At 41.9% G+C, this 17,020-nt stretch overlaps 1 protein-coding gene across 2 annotated transcripts in view; it reads left to right on the top strand.

Moving 5' to 3' along the window:
* The first annotated feature begins 1,772 nt into the window (after nucleotides 1-1,772).
* LOC131239766 (uncharacterized) overlaps nucleotides 1,773-17,020 on the top strand; it is a 34,204-nt gene continuing 18,956 nt past the window's right edge. The window contains exon 1 of one of the 2 annotated variants that reach the window (XM_058237626.1): nucleotides 1,773-1,869. The gene's annotated coding sequence lies outside the window, so the exon portion shown is untranslated. The remainder of the gene's footprint in view (nucleotides 1,870-17,020) is intronic. The other variant, XM_058237628.1, reaches the window with a different exon arrangement.

The raw sequence follows: 17,020 nt of genomic DNA, 5'->3' as shown, positions 1-17,020 counted from the left end.
GGATGGCCAACATCAAAAGTGGGCCTTACATAATGAGTTACGCACATTAAAGGTCTGATGAATGGCCCACATCCAAGGTCACCCCAGCATGATGGATGGTCTGCATCAAAGGTAGGGCCCACACAATGAATGGTCCACGTCAAATGTTAGCCGCAAATGATCCATGGTGGTAATAAGGGCACCAAACAGACTCAAGAAATAATTACTTATGATATTGGAAACCAAATATACTTATAATTACATTGTTTGCCAAAGATATTAATAAGTAAAAGCCCAAAATAAGCAACTTTCAGCATAGGTAGCTTATTCAAACTAACTTATGATCAAATGCCCCTTAAAAAGACAACCACTTGGGTGGTGAAACTTTCATAAGATCCACGCTATCCAGCAGGTATGCTTCACATTCACCATCAAAACTGAAAATAATAATTATCCAGGTGGGCCACACCATAAAAAAAACGGTTGGATGGTACTCTCACCGTTAATTTTATGCAATGCCCACCATGGTGAGGACTCAGATTATAAATTAACAGGTGACCCAACCAAGTGTTGAATCAACATGATTTTATGTGATCAAGGCAAAAGAGTGGTGAAACTGACGGACGGGGAGGATTTCATGGACGTCGTGTCGTTTGCCCTACCTTATAAAATAAGCAAGCCTGGTAGGTATCCATGTATCGAATAATGCTAAGAATCTCTCATATGCCATTTGCCATAAAACAGACACACGTGTCCTATCCTCCCATCAATTTTCGTGGGACCACCATGATATATGTGTGAGAGCTGATACTTCTATCACGTGATACATCTCACTTTAGGAACTAAGCCGGACAATCAGCCTCATCGTAAGTGGGCCACACCACAGGGAACAGGGAATAGTTGGCTAGGACGCACCCCTCTGTAATCGTCTTATAAACGGGTTGGATGTCATATAAACATTACAGTAAGTCCCGGAAAGATTTCAACGGCGAATGTCTCCATCCCTACGTTTGCAAATGGTGTTGCTCACTTGAGTATTGGATCACCATTTTTATTCTGGATTACCACTTCAAATAGGCTTTCTGACTTGATGGACGGATTGGATGTTCCATATACGTGATGGTGGACCCTATGGAGACTGTGTTACCCATGCTGGGAGGAAGGGACACGTGTCTCTCCAATACGGCGAATCACCGTAGCGTTACCCAACTGACTGCGCATTAGGTGTTATCCGGGTAACACCGTATTCGATGTTTCCCTTACTGTGGGGCCCACCTTGATGTAATTTTTATATATCCACACCGTCCATCCGTTTTTCAGGATCATTTAAGGGTATGCTTCTACATATTAAGGAGATAAAAAAAATCTATTGTTCAACATATTACAGGAAACAGTATTCTTTGAAAGACAACCATTAAAATATTTCTAGAGCCGAATCGAATGTTTATTTGAAATACAACATGTTGATAAGGTCACAAAGATCTGGATGAAGGGAAAAAGCATTTATCATCTTGATCCAATCCTTTTGTAGCCGTAAAAATATTTTTAATAGTCAATCAGAACTGTAACCTATGGAATGGTCCACCTAAGAGTTGGATCTACTATATATTTATTTTCACACATAAAATAATCTGGAAAAACTGATGGACGGCGTGGATATACAAAAAAATCTCATTAATCTGGGCCCAATGGTCAGGGAAACACCCACTCCGGTGTTGCGCGGGTAACACCTAATCCGCTCATTACTCAACGCGGGTGTCAACGCGAGGCGTGCAACTCGCCATCGCCAGATTGAGGGAGAGAGAGGGAAGAAAAAACCGAAATTCCAGAGAATCGTAGGAAAAGATCGGGAAAACGCCAAGCAATTCAAGAACCTTCAACTCACGAACGGTAATGTCTTCCATCTTAGCTTCTCTTTATTCCTCATTTGCGTTAGAAATTACTGTAATACCCCTTTTTATACAAATCGATGTTAGGAACTTTTCTTGCTCTAGAAATCACAACAGGCCTGTACTCTCTTGGAATTTCCTCGTTTCTTTGTATTTCCTTGCAATTATCTTCTGTTCATGCGGTGATTTGAACTCCTTTCTTTTATTTATTTTAATTTTCTTTTTCGAAATTTGCATAGAAATACGTGCGAGAAAATGAATCCCTGGCGAATTTTTAGAGTATTAGGCTGAAATCGATCTCATCTTTCATTTGCCGTAAAAATCATTGAAATTTGCTTCTCCATGTTGGCGATATTTCCTTCCCCAATTAGGATTGTCACGGGGAAACCGAACTGGTCCACTGCACGGAAAATTGTGACTGACCACAAGGAAGAGCTCGGAGGATACGGTTAATAATTCTTCCGACAGAGAGATCGGTCTCCGAGTCTACCCGAGCTGAGCTGCCTAGGTAAGACTCTTATCAGGTGGGCCACACATGATCATCAGTTTAGATTTGACTGTTGAATTATTCAGATCAAGTGATTCAGTGGGCCGCACTACAATTGTGATCATTGCAAATAGATTTGAGGTGGGATGCTTGAACCGTGGTCCCTATACACGGTTATTAAGCCGGATATGGAAACCTATAGTGTGGAGACCCTAGAGGAGAGAAGTGTGATGGGTAAGCTTCTCTAGCCTTCTTTCCTATAAATACATGTCTTGGTCCCCTTCACCCACATACGAGAGAAAACCCTAGTCCCATTTATGGTTCTCATAGAAGTGTGAGGTGCGGAAGATCTATCATCCCTCGGCGATATCACACATCGGGAATGTCTTCCCAATCAGGTATGCCTTTAAGATTAAAACGTTGAATCTCCATTATCGATACATAGATGATGCCACAATCTTGTAGGTATCTAGCGAATGGCCCTGGATTATGCCCAGATTTGTCATACCTTCCGTAGTACTCACCACCACAATCGTATCTGACGACTTTGATCCTTCTATCGAGTTGATTCTCGACTTCAGCCTTATAGATCTTAAATGTATCCAGGGCATCTGATTTGCCGTTAATAAAGTATAAATACTCATAATTAGAGTAGTCGTCTATGAAAGTGATAAAATACTTATGCTTATTCCAGATGCTGTACGGAACGGTTTGCATATGCTTGTATGAATCATTTCTGAGAATCCTACGCTCCTAGTGACACCCTTTTTCCTGTTTCTAGTTTGTTTACCTTTAATGCAATCTATGCAGACCCCAAAGTCTAAGAAGTTTAGAGAGTGAAGAATTCCCTCATGCACAAGTCTTTCCAATATCTCGCGAGAGATGTGGCCTAATCGCCTGTGCCACAACATGGAGGAATTCTCACAGTCCAAACTTCGCTTGATGCTTTTGGTGTTTCCATGTGAGGAGTTAATGCTGTAGACATGTGAAACATTCAAATCTAGTTGATAAAGGTTATTAACTAAAGTGCTAAAACCAATCACAACTAAATTATAAAAAATATTCAAATTTTCATTTTCAAATTTAAACTCATAACCTTACTTGTCTAAACGAGAAATGGAAACCAAATTGCGCCTTATATAATGCACACAAACAATATCTACTAGATCAAGAAAGTGTCTTGACGATAACCTAAGCTTACAGACTCCAATAGCTTCCACGTCTACTCTAATATTGTTCCTCATATAGATTGATCTTTCTGCATTAGTTGGTGTCCGACTTTGGGGCGTATCCTGCATGGAATTACATATGTGAATAGTTGTACCAAAGTCTATCCACCGGGAGTCTGTGGACATATCAGCTAAATTAGGTTTAAAACAGACTAAAACTTGATTCTTATCCTTAGAAATGAGCCATTCTTTAAATTGTGCGCAATCATTCTTTTGATAACCATGATTCTTGTAGAAGTCTGTGTCTTGCTCAATCTTATGACTCCCTCTTCCTCCTGAGCACACTGAGATATCAGATCGTTCAATGTCCACCTTTCCTTTTGGGTGTTATAGCTGATTTGGAATTGACCGAACTATGGAGGTAGGGAGTTCAAAACCAAGAAAACTAGGAGTTCATCCTCAATCTTAAGGCCTACTGCACAGATTTTGGCCACTACATCGGACAATCCACCGATGTACTCTCCGATATTTCCTTGATTGTTATAAGTGGCTTAAGTCAGCTTATGCAAAAGCGAACTCAGTTCAACTTTATCCGATTTCATGAATTGGTTTCCTATTTCGGTCAGGAACTCTTTAGCTTTCTCAGTGTTGGGCATGACACTCTACATGGTCTCAGAAATCGAGTTCTTTATGATTTTGAGACACATCTTATTTGACTTGGTCCAGGCTTTGTAGTAAGTCTTTTATGAATCCGTACTAAAGTCAAATGGAATGAGAGGATCAGTTTCCTCCAAGGCCAAATCCAAGTCTATGCAGCTTAGGACTATTTCAACAGACGACTTTCATTTTTGATAGTTGGACCCAGTAAGCAAAGGTATAGAGTTGAATTGGTTTGGAACATTGGAAATAGTTATAGCTGGACATATAAGGCATAACAATCACATTAGTAAATAAACAAGTCTCACCATAATATTACATGAATGTAAACCACTAACATTATGCATGTATTAACATTCGATTGATTTTGGGGTTGCTGCTTGCAAGGCCCAAATGAATCGAATGTTAATACATGCATAATGTTTGTGGTTTACATTCATGTAATATTATGTGGGACTTGTTTATTTATTAATGTGACTGTTATGCTTTGTATGCCCAGCTATGACTGTTTCCAATGTTCTAAACTAATTCAACTCTATACCTTTGCTTACTGGGTCCAACTATCAAAAATGAAAGTCGTTTGTTGAAATAGTCCTAAGCTGCATAGACTTGGATTTGGCCTTGGAGGAAACTGATCCTCTCATTCCATTTGACTTTAGTACGGATTCATAAAAGACTTACTACAAGGCCTGGACCAAGTCAAATAAGATGTGTCTCAAAATCATAAAAAACTCGATTTCTGAGACCATGTAGAGTGTCATGCCCAACACTGAGAAAGCTAAAGAGTTCCTGACTGAAATAGGAAACCGATTCATGAAGTCGGATAAAGTTGAACTGAGTTCGCTTTTGCATAAGCTGACTTAAGCCACTTATAACCATCAAGGAAATATCGGAGAGTACATTGGTGGATTGTCCGATGTAGCGGCCAAAATCCGAGCATTGGGCCTTAAGATTGAGGATGAACTCTTGGTTTTCTTGGTTATGAACTCGCTTCCTCCATAGTTTGGTCAATTCCAAATAAGCTATAACACCTAAAAGGAAAAGTGAACATTAAACGAACTAATATCTCAGTGCATTTAGGAGGAAAAGAGACTCATAAGTTTGAGCAAGATAGAGTACACCTAGTGACATTTGGTCAAGGACGAAAGGAGAATAAGAAAAGGAAGCATAATTCAGGAAAGCATTCCGCGGGTCTTGCATGTGGCAATCGGCCTAAATCTGAGGGAAAAAGAAAAAAAAAACAAGGTTCTAAAGATGATTGCTTCTACAAGAAGCTTGGTCATCAAAAGAATGATTGCACATAATTTAAAGAATGACTCGTTTCTAAGGGTAAGAATTAAGTTTTAGTTCGTTTTGAATCTAATTTAGCTGATATGTCCACAGACTCCTGGTGGATAAACTCTGGTGCAACTATTCACATATGTAATTTCATGCAGGATATGCTCCAAAGCTGGACACCAACTGATGCAGAAAGATCGGTCTATATGGGGAACAAAATTAGAGTAGACGTGGAAGCTATTGAAGTTTGTAGGCTTAGGTTATCGTCAAGACACTTTATTGATCTAGTAGATACGGTTTGTGTGCCTTCTATAAGGCGCAATTTGGTTTTCATTTCTCGTTTAGACAAGTATGGTTATGAGTTTAAATTTTGAAAATAAAAAATTGAGTGTTTTTTATGATTCAGTTGTGATTGGTTTTGGCACTTTAGTTAATAACCTTTATAAGCTAGATTTGGATGTTTCACATATCTACAACATTAGCTCCTCACATGGAAACGCTGAAGGCATCAAAGTTTAGACTGAAAATTCCTCCATGCTGTGGCATCGACGATTAGGGTATATCTCTCGTGAGAGATTGAAAAGACTTGTGCGTGAAAGAATTCTTCACTATCTAGACTTCTTAGACCTTGGAGTCTGTATAGATTGCATCAAAGGTAAATAGACTAGAAACAAGAAAAATGGTGCCACTAGGAGCGTAGGACTCTTGAAAGTTATTCGTACAGACATTCATGGACCGTTCCCTATAATATCTTAGAATGGGTAGAAGTATTTTATCACTTTCATATACGATTACTCTTGTTATGGGTACTTGTACCTTATTAACGACAAATCAGATGCCTTGGATACATTTAAGATCTATAAGGCCGAAGTCGAGAGTCAACTTGATAAAAGGATCAAAGTTGTCAAATCCGACTGTGGTGGTGAGTACTACGGAATGTATTATGAATCTGGACGTAATCCAAGGCCATTTGCTAGATACCTATAAAATTGTGGCATCGTCGCACAATATATCATGCTTGATACTCCAGAGCAGAATAGTATAGCAGAAAGGCGTAATTGCACCCTAAAGGACATGGTGCGGTTTATGATTAGTAATTCAATGTGGACAGAATCTTTGTGGGGTGATGTGTTGAAAACAGCTATAAATATCCTTAATAGAGTCCCAAGTAAGGTTGTAATGAAAACTCTATATGAATTGTGAACAGGGCGAAAACATAGTTTATGATACTTTCATGTATGAGGTTGTCCTTACAAAAGCCAAACTGTATTAACCAGCATGAAAGAAAGCTTCACTCTAGAACGGTTAGTTGCTTCTTTATTGGATATCCAGAAATATTCAAAGGATTCAGATTTTATTGTCTATCATATTCCATGAGAGTCATTGAGACTGCGAATGCTAGGTTTATTGAGAATACTGAAGATAGTATGAGCTCAAACTTAAGAAACATCGTCTTTGAGGAAGAGCGGATTGTGATTCCTACCACAATTGTTCATAGTAGTATGGTTGTTCGTCCAACAATGTACCCTGAGATTCCTATGGATGACCATTTAGTGCCTCAAATATGACCCACTAATGAGGAAATAGAAAATTCAATTTAGAATAATGAGCCTTTAAGATGATCACATAGAAGATTTGCGATTCCAAATGATTATATCGTTTATCTGCAGGAGCATAAATTTGACATTGGGGCTGAAAAAGATCCTGTATTTTTTTTTTCACAAGTTGAACAAAGTGCGAATTCTTCTCATTGGTTTGATGCCATGAAGGATGAATTGAAATCGGAGGGATAACAAAGTTTGAGACCTTGTTGAATTACCTTAAGGGATTAGGCCGATTGGTGGTAAATGGGTATTCAATAGGGGTGCACACGGGTCGGTTCGGTCTGGTTTTGGGGTGAAATCGGAACCGAACCGTTCCTAATGGTTCTAGGATTTTTAGAATCGGAACTGGATTGTTAGCACCCTAGAACCGAACCAGAACTGGATCGTTAAAACCGGTTCGGTTCCGAATTGGTTCCATGGTTATAGGCTTTTTATAATCTAGCCCAATTGGGACCAGCGAGAGAGAGAACTTGAGAGAGAGAGAGAGAGAGAGAGAGAGAGAGAGAGAGAGAGAGAGGGCAACCGCAGCAGGGTCGGGTTAGCGTGAATAGGGGTTAGGGACTTAGGTTTTTTTGTTTTAAATAGTTTGGTTCCTAGTTCAGTTCCGTGGTTCGGATCCCCGGTTCAGTTCTACATACCCTCAAACTGAGAACCAAACCAATGTAATTGGTTCTTTATTTTTTGGAACTGGAACCGGAACCGGTGCACTCTAGAAACCAGACCAAGCCAGACCGTTTGGTCGGTTCTGGTTTGGTTTCACGGTTCTACCGGTTCGATGTGCACCTCTAGTATTCAAAACTAAACATCACTCTAAGGGCAATATCGAAAGGCATAAAGCCAGACTAGTTGCAAAGGGTTTCAGTCAACGTGAGGGCATTAACTTTAAGGAGACTTTCTCACCTGTCACTAAGAAAGACTCCTTTAGGATCATTATGGCTCTTGTGACTCGTATGGATTTAGAGCTACATTAAATGGACGTGAAAATTGCATTTCTCAATGGAGACCTAAGTGAGAACATATATATGTTGCAATCAGAAGGTATCAAAGCTAAAGGCTCAGAACATCTGGTCTGCAGGCTTAAGAAGTCCATTTATGGGTTGAAACTGGCATCATGATAGTGGTACCTAAAGTTTCATGAAGTCATTTCCTCATATGGTTTCATTGAAAATACTGCAGATGAGTGTATATATGTGAAAGCTAGTGGGAGCAAGTTTATTATTTTAATCTTGTATGTTGATGACATTTTGTTGGCTAGTGTGATATTGGATTGTTGCATAAGACTAGGAAATTTGAACCTCAAAACTTTGAGATGAAAAATCTTGGTGATACATCATTCGTTATCGGCATTCAGATTAGCTGGGATAGATCACGTGGACTGCTTGGCCTGTCGCAGAGGGCTTATATTGATATGGTTCTCGAAAGGTTCCTGGCCAAGCACCTATTGTAGAAGGTGACATGTTTGGCTAATTCAGTGTCCCAAGAATTACCTAGAAAAGGACAAGATGAAAGATATTCCGTATGTATCAGCAGTAGGGAGCATCATGTATACTCAGGTCTGTACGCGTCTGGATATTACTTTTGTGGTTGGAATGTTGGGCATGTACCTTAGCAATCCAGGGATGAACCATTAGATAATTGTTAAGAAAGTGTTGTGCTACCTGCAAAGGACAAAGGACTTTGCACTCACGTATAAGAGATCCGACCATTTGGAGCTGGTTGGATATACAGATGCAGATTTTGCGGGCTGTCTCGACATCAAGAAGTCCACCTTGGGTTATGTATTCATGATGGTTAGTGGAGTCGTATCATGGAAGAGTGAAATAGTTGATTACGGCATCTTCTACCATGGAAGCAGAATATGTACCTTGTCATGAAGCCACGAATCAAGTAATCTGGCTTCAAAGTTTTTTCTTTGGTTTACGGATTGTGTAGATGATCCCACAACCATTGAAAATCTATTGTGATAGTTTAGCTACAGTTAACTTCTCAAACAACAAAAAGCATTCCTCGAGGTCTAAGCATATTGACACTAAGTACCTTGTTGTGAATGAGAGAGTTCAGAATCGTCAGGTGTCTATAGAATTCATCGGCACGAGGAAGATGATAGCGGATCCTCTCATTAAAGGCCTTCCTATCATGCTCATTAAGAAACATGTGATGTCTATGGGAGTTGTAGATCCCAAGGATGTCAAATAGTGGGAGTTTTCAGTTTTTTGATCCAATTATGTACAAACATTTTAGAGATTTCTTTTATATGCATTGATGATTCTATTATTCAGTTTATATCTTGTTTCTCCTTCAGTGTGCACATTCAGTTTTGAGTGAGCATGGCTTTGGTTTGTCTTGGAGTCACGTTTAGAAGGATCACTTGAAAGATAGACATGTATGATCACATTTGATGTGTAATCTTCATACCACATCCCATATCCTTGATCCGTGTCGTTAAGGCTATTGGTATTCGTGACCGTGATTCGGCACACTTCGAAAAGTATAAATGTTGTGTTGACTACTATGATCCAGTGTCAATAGTCTTGATGTACCGGATCTGACAAGCGTTGCCCATAATTATCCAACGGTATTGTTTTGAAATTTAGTAGGGCGCCTATTAAGAACTTTCAAAAGCAAATGCGTTTTATAAAATTGTTTTTCACAAATAAAAAATATTTATTTTTTTGTTTTCTTTCGGAGATCAGTGTAGCCCAAGCGAGAGAATGTAAGACTCTTATTAGGTGGGTCACACATGATCATCGGTTTAGATCCGACCATTGGATTATTCAGATCGAGCGATTTAGTAGGCCCCACTACAGTTGTGATCATTGCAAATAGGTTTGAGGTGGGACGCTTGAACCGTGGTCCCTATACACGGTTATTAAACCAGATATGGAAACCTACGGTGTGGAGACCCTAGATGAGAGAAATGTGATGGGTAAGCTTCTCTAGCCATCTTTCCTATAAATAGATGTCTTGGTCCCCCCACCCACATATGAGAGAAAACCTTAGTCCCATTGAAGGTTCTTTTAGAGGTGTGAGGTGCGGAAGACCTAGCATCCCTCGGTGATAACGCGCGCGCCATCTGGAATGTCTTCCCAATCAGGTACGCTTTTAAGATTAAAGTGTTGAATCTCCATTATTGATGCATAAACGATCTGTCAATTCCACAATAAAGATTATAGCCTAAGGGCAGAGCTTGGATGTAAGAGCCATCTCCCGAGCTGAGCTGATCAACTATAGCTAGGGCGGGGCGAGGATCTTGGAGAAAATCTTGCCTCGAATTAAGAGAACAAATTCAATATGATTCCACTCGAAGATCATGTCGGCCAAGGCGGGCTCAACTATTAATTCGAGGGAAGATTCGTATTCGGATAAGATTTTCTAGTGGTTCTAGCAAGTCCCGCGAATCCCACTAGATACACAGATCTTGACACCGCCTGATGGACCCTATAAGTATCCCCATTGCGATCAAATAGCGGTAAGGAACAAAAACCTTAGCTCGAGCCTTTTTCATCCCAAACTTACCCACCTTACTCAGGCATCGAAGGGTCTACAGTCGTGATCGGCACCCCCGCTGTCTTTTTCATCTTGTCTTCGTAGGTACACTGGTGAACTCGTCTTCGGGACCATTCAACACCTGTTCACCTAGATTTTGGCGATAACAAATTGGCACCGTCTGTGAGAACGACAGTAAAGCCAAGTTCTCATAAACTCTAGTGCAAGTTGCTATTCCCCTTCCTTCCCCTTGATGGCCAAGAAGGGTAAAGCACCGGTTATGGCTGAATCTGCTCATGGGAGCATCCTAAGAATGCTTAGGCCTCGCAATCGCCCCCCCCAGTCCTAGTTACCCTCGCAAGCAGTGGTGCAAAGATCTTAGAACCGGGGAAGCCGACTCATATCCCTTGAGAATCAAGTAGGAGCCTGATCGGCAACGTCGACCGTATCATGAGGCTGCTAGAAAGGGAGCACTGATCCCCTGCTAACCAACAAGAAGAGGTGGAGGTAGCGATTAAGCAATCCTGCCCAATACCATCACGCCCTGAGCCTCGCCCAACGAAGGCCCGACCTATGGGGAGTATTCTCGCCCCGACACAAACCCCGAGAGCCACCGAGCTTGCCGAGTTCGATCTGCGCCACATGTAAGACCAAAGGAGACAAGCTTGGGGAAAGGCTTTGGAAATCATGGCTGAAAATGAGGTCCCTTAGGAGGCGGAAATTGAAGAAATCCAGGATCAGCTCGGTGATATATAGCAGGCCTGCCGTGCAAAGGCTCCGGCCTCTGTCGATGCCCTTCTTGAGCAGACTGAGCCACCATTCACAGATGACATCATGCGAGCACAGCTGCCGCCCAGGTTTCGGATGCCCCAAATTTCCCCTTACTCAGGCTCGGGAGACCCAACCCAACATTTGGAATCCGTTAGGGCATGGATGGAACTCCATGGTGCATCTGGACTCGTGATGTGCAGGGCGTTCTCCCTGACGCTGACTGGAGCGGCCCGAAAGTGGTACAGACACTTGAAGCCAAAATCCATAAGCTCATTTGCCCAACTTAGCAGGGCCTTTACCACCCAATTTATTAGGGGTAAAGACATAAGGAAACCTTCAACTCACCTCCTTATGGTAACACAGAAGGAGGACGAGTTACTGAAAGATTACATCATCCGGTTTAATGTCGAAACGGTCTAGGTAGATGGTCATTCTGACCAAGTGGGTCTCACAACCATGATGGCCGGACTCAAATGAGGAAGTTTCCTTTTCTTGACTGGGAAGAACTGATGCAGGGATGGATGTGATGAGGTCAAGCACCGTCTTTCGTTCACCTTCTTTTGGTCCAACCATGCTAGGAATGTTCCTGTGCCACATCCTACATCAGACCCCTCCACTTGAAAAAACTCGTCCTCGAGTTACTCGAGGGATTTCGCTCATGATACTGATTACTGAAACAATTTCTGGTGCCGATGTTTATCGGCCTTTTTCTTGTACTTTGCATTAGGTTCTTGAGTTGACACAATACATGTACTCATGCTCTCGACTTGACTAGTATGTATCAGTTTCTTCACTTGTGCCTGCAAGATCTCACATTCTTTCTGATAAGGTGGGCAATTAGGTAAACTTGCCCCTAAGACAAGACCAATGTGGTTTTGTATATCTCGTATGGGAGGTAATTTATTAGGGAGTTCATTGAGCACAATCGCCTTGAACTCCCACACCACTGGTTTCAAATCCTCTGGGATGTTCCCAGCCTCCATATATTTTTCTTTTTCAACTAATGCATCCATCTCCTCTTTCCTCAGATTGTTTAACAAATCTTGTTCGGTTATGAGAGATTGTCCCTCAACTTTGGAAGTCTTGGGTTGGTTCTTCATTCCCATAGGGGCCACATGTTCGCCGCTGATGAATCTTGTGGCTTGTCGCGACTCTGTTTTGACGAGGTCATCTCTCTATGACAAATAATGAGATTTCTTTGCATAACCCTTTACTAATCGACTATCCTGCGAACAATTTTGGTTTGTTGGAATAATACCTGATCGTAATCTCGAGGGAAGAATCGCATGCACAACTACTGCTTCATCAACGACCTCGTGCGAATTGGCGCCTTCACCTGTCTCGTCCACTCGAGTTGAAGTTGTTCCCACCAAGCTGAAGCTCCGCCCTTCAAATTGTAAGACAAGTTTAACTTTCTTCTCTTCCACGATGTCCATGTAAGTAGAAGAAGCGTTCGACTTCAAGCAACCAATCGAGGAAGCCCTTGAAGTAGTGTTGGCCGTTGAAACTAGGAAGATTGACTTTCATATTGAATTCTTGATCTGTTCGATCCATCCGATCAATGTCTCGTCCAGGATGTTGTGGAATCATGTCGTTGGATCCCACCTTCTCAGGAGTGATCATGTGGTTCATTGCCGGCACCGTCCTGCGATAAGTGTGATTAGGAGTTCCAACACCTGTTGGGGACGGATCATCGCCACGAACACAGACTTGCCCTAGGGCCTTCGTCATGCGATTGATGACAGCCTATAGCCTTTGCATGACTTGCCGATTCTCTTGCTGCATCGCTTCGAAAGCCGCCGTGGTTAAAAGATAATTCCATGGAGTACTGTCCATGGGATTGTTGCCCGACCTGTCGTTAGAAGCCATAGATTCGAGAAAAAATCCTTGTTCTGATACCAAACTGACGCATGGATGGACGTGATGAGGTTGAGCATCGTCTTCCTCAAGGGGATAACTATTCCGAATCCACGGAACTACTCTAGACTCCTCACAGAGATACCTCGAATCCACGAGGAAAATAAGAAAATAGAAATAATTCTAGAAATTCATAATAAATTGATTTATAATTTTAATGTTTGTCCCTGTTACACCATTAATATAGGAAAAAAATCAAAATTCATAATTACCGAAAATAGCAAAATTCTAATTCTAATAAAATACTTCTAAAGCCTAATTTCTAAAAATAAAAATCCCAAAAAAACTTTTGCTAAATGGGTCCTATCATGATTAAAAGTTATTTCTAAAAAGAAGAAAATCTTAAAACTCTAAAAATAAGAAAATATTACAAAAATTGGAATTACTAAAAATAACAATTTTTTCTTAAGTTTTCATTTTTGAGCTGAAAGCGCGCATTTTCTGGCGAAACGGACAAATATGACCCACTTGTGGGTTGGTTCACCTCGAATGGTCCGTTTTAGTAAAGATTGATAGGTTGTTTGCCCTGTAACGATACTTGGATCAATAGTTACGGCCAATTTACTGTTCACCTTCTTTTGGTCCAACCATGCTAGGAATGTCTCTGTGCCACGTGTCTCTGTGCCACGTCCTACATCAAGAACCCCCCGACAACTCTCGCCGACCTCCTCAACTGAGCCCAAAAGTATTCTAATGCTGAGGAATTGTTCAGCTCGCTCAGAAACACTCGAGGTGAGGACAACAAAGGAAAAAAAAAGAAGGAAAGAAAGTAAGGAGAGACCCGACGCGAGCCCTAAAAGGAAGGACGTCGACCATAGTAGTGTCCCTCGAGCTAATCGGGCCTTAGAGAGCCGATTTCGCTGGTATACCCCACTGAACACCACACCAGAATAGGTGCTCAAGGAGGTTAGAGGAGAATTTTGAGATGGCCAAACAAGATGCGGGCCGACTTGGAAAAGAGAGACATGAAGAAACATTTCCACTTTCACCGGGATGACAACCACAATACATCTGAATGTTTTGATCTCAAGGAGGAGATCGAATCCCTCATTTAACGGGGATACTTGCGCGAGTTTGTTGATAGAAGCAGAGAAGATCGACCAACCTCGTAGCATGGGCAATGTGAGGAACATTCCGATAACGAAGCCATCGGGGAAATACGCACCATTTTTGTGGACCCGCCGGAGGTGGCAATTCGAACCGCGCATGTCGAGCTCATGCCAGAGCTTAAACAATGCCTGTGAACAATGCCAGATAAACCTTGCCGGGCGGCCCAAGAAAGAGGCCAGGGTAGACTCAAGCACTGTCGCCACTCGAGGAATTCAACACCCCCATGATGATGAGCTATGTGGTCGCCATGACCATTGCCAACCACAAGGTGCATTGGATTTTGCTCGACACCGGAAGCTTGGCAGACATCCTATTCACGACCGCCTTCAACAAAATGGGAGTTGGAAGATTGAGACTGCGACCTGTGCAGACTCCTTTGCTTAGGTTTGCAGGGGAAAACGTGACCTCGAAAGGAAGTGTTCTCCTGCCAATAACGGCCGAGGAAGGCATCAGCCAGGTCACCATCATGGTCGACTTTTTGTTGGTAGACTGCCCCTCAGTGTACATTGTAAACCTGGGTAGACCATCCTTAAATGCCATGCGGGCTGTGGTCTCCACCTATCACCTCACCATGAAGTTCCCAACCGAGTATGGGGTCGGCAAGGTCCGGGGTGACCAGTACGAAGCTCGACAATGTTATTCGACAACCCTTCAAGGACACAACAACAACAAGTGATGAAGGTCACCTCCTTGGATCCTCAAGAAGAAACCACCGAGTGAGGGTTACCTGTGGAAGATCTCGTCTCAATACATCTCTTCGAGGCCAACTCCTCTAAAACTGTCTAGGTCAGATCACTACTTGAACCACAACTCCAGGCAGAGATAGCCAAGGTGTTCCGTAACGGTAACGATGGCCGTAACGGCCACCATCGTTACCTTTACGATACGGGGCATAATGGCTATTACAGCCCGTAACGGCCGTTACGGTCTCTTTTTTTTTTTTTGGTTTATTGAAAAAACCCCTGAAAAATGTTTATCTGCCCCATAATGTTGATTAAAAGTATGAAAAACATGTATATGTCCCGTCATATGCCATTACGGGGCTATTATGGCCTTTATAGTATATGTAACATGTCGTTAACGGCAATTACAGGTCATTTTTTTTCTATAACGGTTGTTACGACCGTTACGACCCCTTAACGTGTAACAGTTGCCACTGTTACCTTTACGTAACGGCTGCCATCATTACCTTTACATAACGGCCTTTATGACACACCATGGAGATAGCCGACCCGTTGAGGGAACATGTCGATGTGTTTGCCCGGTTTCACCAGGATATGGCCGGAATAGATCCAAGAGCTGCAGTTCATCGACAATGTAGACCCTGACCACAAGCTTGTTCGATAGAAAAGATGAGCATTTGATTCAGAAAGGTACGAACGATCAATGAGGAAGTCGGTAAGCCCCTCGAGGCCGACTTTATTGAGGAAGTGTATTATCTCTGCTAGTTGGCCAACGTGGTGCTAGTGAAAAAAGCCAGCGGAAAATGGCAAGTCTGCGTGGATTGTACTGACCTAAATAAAGCCTGCCCAAAAGATAACTTTCCTCTCCTAAGGATCGACTGGTTGGTAGATGGTACTGCCGGGTACACACTCAGCTTTATGAATGCATACTTGGGGTACAACCAGATCGGCATGCACGAGCATGACAAGTAGAAAACTGCCTTCATCATTGATAGAGGGTTGTATTGTTACCAAGGATGCCGTTCGGGTTGAAGAACGCCAGGGCAAAACCTCTAAATTCACGTTGTGGCCCACTTGGATCGGCTTGATTTTTTTGTTGTCCAACTTTCACAGTGGTGGCTGACCTGGCTAGATAGGTTGGATGCCACGCTCACACACACACACACACACACACCCCTTAGTGGGCCCACGCTAGACTTGATTTGCTTGTAACATTTATAGGAATCTCCTATAACCTTGACATGGCCTAATGAAAAAGTGCCACATGCGCATGTTAAGGATGGGCCCACCATGAAAGACAGATTTCTTTGGGTGAAATGACATTTTCCCCTTTTCACTGTGGGTCCTACCTTTGACACATGCACATGGTGCTTTTCCATTAGGCCATGCTAACCCTGGTTATAGACAATTCGTATCCATTTTGAAATTGTGTGGATTGTCTACCACGGCACGTGGAAGCTTTGTGGAACTTAGAATTACGGTTATGTCCTAGAGGGGGGTGAGTATGACCATTTAAAAAATCTTTGCCTAATTAACTAATTTATTAATTATGAACAATTTAGGCATAATAGTCCAATTCTCATATACTACAATTAATGCAACTAATTGAGCAACTAGTCTGTGTTAGAGATAATGATCTTGTGCGTGCTTACAAGTTAAGTGTCTGGCATACAATCCAATTCAAGCATTCATATAATTCAACTAATTAAACACATAAGCATAAATAGAATCACAAACATTAACAATCACAAACATTATTATGTAGAGTGGTTTGGCTGCTTGCCTACTCCACTCTCGGTGGACGCACTCTCCTTGAGTGTGCAAGATTTCACCATCTTAGGAGTTTTCAATAGGTTCGCTTTTAACCTTTACAACCTTACACAAGGATCTAACTAACGTACAGACCTGTATTGGTGGCTCTTGCAGAGACTCAGTAGGTTTTCTATCAGCTAACCAACAACCTCGGTCCTAATCTAAGGACTTACGTTTA

The sequence above is a fragment of the Magnolia sinica genome, chromosome 3 (genome assembly GCF_029962835.1).
Source record: "Magnolia sinica isolate HGM2019 chromosome 3, MsV1, whole genome shotgun sequence".
Lineage (NCBI taxonomy): Eukaryota > Viridiplantae > Streptophyta > Magnoliopsida > Magnoliales > Magnoliaceae > Magnolia > Magnolia sinica.
This window is presented reverse-complemented; position numbering and strand designations above follow the sequence as displayed.